This window comes from Marmota flaviventris, chromosome 3 (assembly GCF_047511675.1).
Source record: "Marmota flaviventris isolate mMarFla1 chromosome 3, mMarFla1.hap1, whole genome shotgun sequence".
Classification (NCBI taxonomy): domain Eukaryota; kingdom Metazoa; phylum Chordata; class Mammalia; order Rodentia; family Sciuridae; genus Marmota; species Marmota flaviventris.
In genome coordinates this window covers 6,944,332-6,951,150 of record NC_092500.1, presented here as the reverse complement: position 1 = coordinate 6,951,150, position 6,819 = coordinate 6,944,332, and the positions used below count along the sequence as shown (strand labels likewise).

Below are 6,819 nucleotides of genomic sequence, written 5' to 3'. Positions count from 1 at the left end.
TGTGTGTGTGTGGGGGTGTGTGTGTGTACAATATACTGAAATCTATAGCAATCAAAATAGCATGGTATCAGCATAGAAAGTCACACACACAACAATGTATTCTTGGGCCTGTCGTCCCAAGTCCTCCCAAAGCTTCCCTGTTCCCTTAGAAGTGAGCACTCTTCATCACTAAAACTCAGCCCAATCCCCAGTGGAGTTAGACAGACAGTACCCAATTCTCCCCACACAATGTGTGACACAGGTACAGAGTTGGTAGACAAAGACTTTAAATGAGCTCATGAGCTCTGTTCCAGGAGCTAAAAGAGAAGCTGAAGGTCCAACAATATCATTAATGGTAGAGAAATATGAGCAGGAACCAGAGACGTTCTGGAGTTGCCCCCATATGCATACACACCCAAGAGGTTCAAGGACCCCCATGTAGGATAACCTCCAAGAGATGCACATCTGTACACACCTTAATCCATCTATCAAAAGCCTAGAGAATTATGAAGCAGCAAGAAGGGACTCCTCACAAAGGAAGGAGCCTCAATTACATCAGCATGTAAGGTCAGTCACAACCTTGGAGGCCAGAGCAGCGAGGACTGTCCCTCAGGAAGCGGCTGGAGGGAGCTGTTCAGGCTTGGCAAGGGGCTTCTGGCTCCACCCACTGGTGGGTCAGGAGACTAGTGAGCGCCCCACCCCCCTGTGGCCTGCTGACACCCAGATGAGAGCTGCCAGTGTCAGGCCAGAGCCCAGGATGCGGGCTGGACAGTGAGCCAGATGGGGCCTGAGGCTCCCTGGGAGCAGTCTCCAGCCCGGAGAGTCTGTTCCAGGCAATGTCACGTCACTGAGAACCAGGCTGTTGGTGCTGGGCTGTGCCTGTGGAGAGTGTGCCCAGGCCTGAGCTTGGGTGGCGTGGTGGGTGTGTGAGTGAGTGTGTGTGTGTCACTGAGTGTGCATGTCTAGTGTGCAGTGGGAGAGGAATCAGCACTGCTATAGTTTGGGTAAGGGTTGCATGTCCTCCAAAGTGTCATCTGTTAAAATTCAGTTCCCCTGTAAGGTATTAAGGGATGGAAACTTACCTGACCACAGAGACTAAAGTGGAACTTTGGAGAGTCATCTGCCTGAGATAAGCCGCTGACATGCAGCCCAGGGATTGAATCCTGGAGGCTTTGTCAGAAGAGGGAGATCAGCTGGCCGAGTCTTCCTGACTCTCTCTCCATGAGGGTCACCGGGACTTGGCCAGAGGAAGGCCACCACCCGCAGTGAGGCCTGGAGCCTCTAGAACCATAAACCACAACCAGCCTCTTCCTTTCTAAGGTGACCTGCCCTATTTCATTCCAGCAGCTGGAAATGGACTAAGCCCGGTGGAAAACCTCGTCCATCTGGAGAGATCGGTCCACCTGTGCTCCTGTCCCATGGTCCCCTGATCACCATGACCTCATGGAGGACCCAGGCTGGTGTGCATGGCAAAGGTGAGTTGAAGGCCCTGAGGAGAGGGAGGGGAGGCAAGGAAGGAGGGGCAGTGCTCAGGGGCAGGCGTGGCCACGTCAGAGAGGGGGCCCTGTGTGGTGCGGAGGGCACTGAAGGCACTCAAAGCACTCTTGGTGCTGTGATGAGCCTGGGCCTCCTTCAAGGGGTAAGGTGCAGGGACGGGGGCAATTCCCTATCTCCATGCCCTCCCCTGGGTGTCACGTGGAGAGGGCAGGAGGGCCAAGGGCCTGGGAGGCTGCCCCTGCCCTGGCCCCTCCCTGCACTCTCTGCCTGCACAGTCAACAGAGTGTGTTGGCTCCAGGCAGAGGGCGAAGGGCAGCCTCAGCTCCTTTATAAGGGAAGGGCCCAGGCAGTCAAGTGCCCAGGGTGTAACAAGACTCTCCTCCCTGGCCCCAGGTACCTGGAGTGGCCAGGAGAGCCGGGTGTGCCAGAGGAGCTCGTGGACAGCACGGCAGCCATGGGGCTGCTCACCGGGGACGCACTGTGGGCCCTGAGTGTGGTCGTGGCCGTCTTCCTGCTCCTGGTGGACCTGATGCACCGGCGCCAACGCTGGGCTGCACGCTACCCACCAGGCCCCCTGCCACTGCCCGGGCTGGGCAACCTGCTGCAGATTGACTTCCAGAACATGCCCAGCTCCTTCCAAAAGGTAAAGGAGCCAGGTTTGGTAGTGCACACCTGTGATCCCAGCATCTCAGGTAGCTGAGGCAGGAGGATTGCAAGTTCCAGGTAGCTATCTATCCTAGCTGTCGACCTAATGCTGGGATCACAAAATCTGACTATTCCAATAACTTAAGAAAACTGCGAAGAAAGCACACAAACACAGAGAAGTGTTTGTGTGCTTTCTTTTCAAAATCCGGGGACCTCTTTGTGAACTTAGAGGTCTGTGGAAAGAGAGAGAGCCACTGGAATTCTTTACTATATAGGGGACACACAAGGGGAGGTTCCATGGAACATTCTATTCAAAAAAGGGCAAAGGGGTAGGATTCCAAAGGAACAGGAAAGTGTATCTCAACCCCACCAGTAAAGCCTACCCCTGGAGCCACACCACGCCAAGCAGAGGTAAAGCCAAAGTTACTGCAGGGTGCAATGATTTTTCAGGATCTCTTGCTCAAGCCTTAAAGGGGTGCATTTCCAGAGTGACTCCCCACACTCAGCAACTTAGTGAGACCTTATCTCAAAATAAAAAAAATAAAAAGGACTGGGAATGTAACTCAGTGGTTAAGTGCCCCTGGGTTTAGTCCCTTGTACCCGATCCAATGCACACAAAAAGGTAAAAGAGTTTATGGTGGTCACTGTGGAGGTTCTGGTGTCCCTCCAGCAACAGAGATGGGTGGGTGATGAGTGAAGCCACAGGTGGAGTGGGAGCTGTGCCCTAAAAGGAAGCAGGTCTGAGAGGCGTCCTAGAAGAGGGCACTGCAGAGCCCGAGGACACTTTCAATATTCCAAGAACAAAAGTGTGGGAGGACAAACACCAGGGGGTGGGACTGGGCTTAGCAGTGGGTTTGGGATCCAGGTGGGCAGGTATAAATTGTGTAGGCCCCAGTCCCTTGTGATTCCATCAGAGGGAAAGGTCTTGGGGATGGGGGAGGGTCCAGGGTCCTGAGAGCCTGTGAGTCAGGAAGTGGTGGTGGACTCAGGTCGACAGAGACCACTTCAACTTTTCTGTGCTGTGGGGCTTGCGCCTCACTGCTCCCCTCTGTGACCCTGTCTCCTGCTCTGTACAGTGGGCCACTAGTGGTCGCCACTGACAATATCCTCATTGTCAAGGTCCTTGTTGCCGCATCCAGAAAGTTGGATCCGAACTGAGTTAGTCCACTTTACAGGGTGTGACTCCCAACCCCATGTTCCCACATGTCAATACCAGGTCTCTTCCCGGAGTTGGCACACTGCAGAGTCCCTGGGTCTTTTGTGGTGTGGCGAAGGTCTGAAGCCCAGCAGGGAGTTCAGCTGGACAAATACGTGGCCCTTTTGCCTACAGATGAGGTTCCGCTTTGGTGACGTGTTCAGCCTGCAGCTGGCCTGGAAGCCTGTCATTGTGCTCAATGGGCTGGCCGCTGTGCGGGAGGCGCTGGTGAACCACAGCGAGGACACCTCCGACCGCCCGTGGATGTCCATCTATGACCACCTGGGCTTGGGACCACGGTCTCAAGGCAAATTTCAGCAGCCACAGAAATGGAAAACTGGGGGATGGATTGGTGTGGGCGGCTGATACCTGGAAATAGGGATCAGTGACTTCAGGACCTACAGGGATGGACACACCGGCCTACAGAAAAAAGCTAGAGATGCATGTGTCCTGACTGAGTAGAAGAGGGTTCCTATGACATCAGGGGAGGAGAAGGGTATGGGCAGGTAAGTCTCACAAACTGTCCCTGCCATTCCCAGGGGTGATCATGGTAGCCTATGGACCTGCCTGGTGGGGGCAGCGGCACTTCTCTGTGTCGACCATGTGCAACTTTGGCCTGGGCAAGAGGTCCCTGGAGCAGTGGGTGACCGAGGAGGCCAGCTGCCTCTGTACAGCCTTTGCCAACGAGGCCGGTAGGTGATGGGCTGAGGGACACAGAGGAGATGAGATGGGCAGGCCTGGGAGGCAGGGGCCACACCCTGACTGGCTGCTCCCTCCCAGGATGCCCCTTTAGCCCCAAGACCCTGCTGAACAGAGCAATGTGCAACGTGATCTCCTCCCTCATCTATGCCCGCCGCTTCGAGTATGATGACCAGCGCATGGCCAAGATACTGGACATTATGGAGGACATGCTGAAGGAAGAGTTTGCCTTGGTGCCCATGGTGAGGAGTTCAGGGGACTATCCAGGGACAATTCTGTGCAACCAAGACTCCGAGCAGGATTAGCATGCAGGGGCAATGGAGAGGGCATCCTGGAGAGGACACTGTAAGAGGGAAGGCCCGGAGGTGAGCACACCTCAAACAGTAGCAGGACAGGTGGGCCAGGGTCAGAGGGCTCCAGGAGAGGAAAATGAGCCCGTGCCCGCTGTCCAGCTAACACACAAGCTGGAGATTCCCATGGTGGGCTGCTCCTTCTGGCAGCCCAGGCCAGCAGAGAGCTTGGAGGCTGGCTCTGGGGAGGGAGCTGGTCACTGGGTGGGACAGGCAGGCCTGGGTCCACCCTGGAGGAGGCTGGGACCTCAGTGTGGTCCAGGAGAGTGAGGAGCACAGGAAGGACCCAGGTCCCCTCTGTGGCTGTCACAGGTGCTGAATGTGGTCCCAGTGCTCCTGCGCATCCCAGGGCTGCCTGGCTGGGTCTTCCCTGCACAGAAGGCCTTCATGGATATGGTGGATGAGCTGTTGGAGGAGCACAGGATGACCTGGGACCCAGCCCAGCCACCGCGAGACCTGACTGACGCCTTCCTAGCAGAGGTGGAGAAGGTGAGGTGGGGCTGCCTGAGACGGGCTAGGGGACGTGGGCTGAGGGCCCTGTGAGGCCCAAGAATGGGCAATATGGGGCCCAGTGACCCAGCACCTGGTCTGATGGGTGTAGACTGGGAGGTCATTTGGTGACTTTCTTCCTCGGCCCCTGAGCCCACTGTGTCTGCCTCTGCACAGGCCAAGGGGAACCCTGAGAGCAGCTTCAATGATGAGAACCTGCGCATCGTGGTGCTTGACCTGTTCACCGCAGGGATGGTGACCACCTCGACCACGCTGGCCTGGGCCTGCTCATGATCCTGCACCCAGACGTGCAGGGTGAGCTGGGATGGGGAGGGAGAGCTTTGAGACAAAAGGTCCCCTCATCTTAAGTGGGACATCTGTGTCTCCAAGCATAAACTCACCCAGTACCCAATAAGCCTGATATCCTGCTAACCTGGACACAGCCCTGAGACAGGAGAGGGTAAGGGTGCAGGCCCCTGGGTGCTGACATACTGGGGGGTTGCTTGTCTGTCCAGGCCGCGTCCAACAGGAGATTGATGAAGTGATAGGGCAGATGCGGCAGCCAGAGATGGGGGACCAGGACCACATGCCCTTCACCATGGCTGTGATTCACGAGGTGCAGCATTTGGGGACATTATCCCACTAGGTCTACCCCACTCAACAACCCATGACATTGAGTTTTAGGGCTTCTTCATCCCCAAGGTAGGCCTGGGGCCCTCTTCCCAAGCTCCAAGTGACCCATAAACTAGTGGTCCCAGCATGGACACTGCCAGGGGAAGGAGGACTGTCATCTAGTTTCCCTGATTCCCAGTTCCCCTGGCTCCACCTGGCCCAGCCTGAGTGGGTCTGGGAAGCAGAGAAGCCGCCAGGCCAGCGCAGAACCACAGAGCCCAGGTTGTTGGGGGAAGTAGATTAAAACGTGCCTCAGATTGTCGTAGCAACTGCAGTGCTCGGGGACAGAGGTTAGTATGGGTGTCAACAGGGCCCTTGTCACCTGGCCCTGCCATCATGTCCACGAGGATGCTGAGAATCTTTGGCTCTGAGGGTTACTTCCAAGGGTTCAGTGTGGACCAACTAGAGTCTGCCCAGCCTGGTTCAGTGGTCAGGTCCTGACATCCCCCTCCCAGTCCCTGCTCATGGCAGGCATCTCCTCCAGGGGACGATGCTCATCACCAACCTGTCGTCTGTGCTGAAGGATGAGACTGTCTGGGAGAAGCCCCTCCTCTTTCACCCTGGACACTTCCTGGATGCCCAGGGCCACTTTGTGAAGCGGGAGGCCTTCATGCCTTTCTCAGCAGGTGCCTGTGGGGCCTCCCTGTCCCTCCCCAGGGCTCCTTGGAGGGGTGGAGGTCAGGGACAGGCTGACTGAGCCCGTGCTTCACCCCCCACAGGCCACCGCGCATGCCTCTGGGAGCCCCTGGCCCGCATGGAGCTCTTCCTCTTCTTCACCTGCCTCCTTCTATGTGCCCCCTGGACAAGCCCAGCCCAGCGACTATGGCGTGTTTGGTACCATAGTGACCCCTGTGTGCTGAGCCCCGCTAGAGGAGGAGCAGACCCCAACCCTGCCCCCAGACGGGGCTCTGATGTTCAATAAACCAGTCTTGTCACTGCCACTTTGTTCTGAGATGCCCCTGGATCTGTTTGGTGTTGGGGATCGCAAATCAAGTCAAGATGGCGCCTGGCAGTTTGCCAGGAGGAGTGGTTTGCGAAGCAACGCCAGCCAGCCATTAAGATGATGAGGATTCCTTATTGGCTGACTGCTGTTTCTAGATGATGTTAACTGAGTCAAGCTGTGTGTAATTAGTTAGGTATATATACCTCAGCTGTCCGGCAGAGAAGCGGCTCCTGCTAACTTGGGTGCCCGCTACTTTGAGTTCTCGCTGAGTTCACTCGAAATAAAGTAGTTCCGGCTTCAACCTTCAAGTTGCTTGTCACCTCCCGGTTATTTGGCCCAGCCAGACTGCA

The 6,819-nt window shown here is 56.3% G+C and overlaps 1 pseudogene; it reads left to right on the top strand.

Moving 5' to 3' along the window:
* Positions 1–1,697: 1,697 nt before the first annotated feature.
* LOC139705066 (cytochrome P450 2D4-like) lies at positions 1,698–6,386 on the top strand (annotated as a pseudogene).
* Positions 6,387–6,819: the final 433 nt, after the last annotated feature.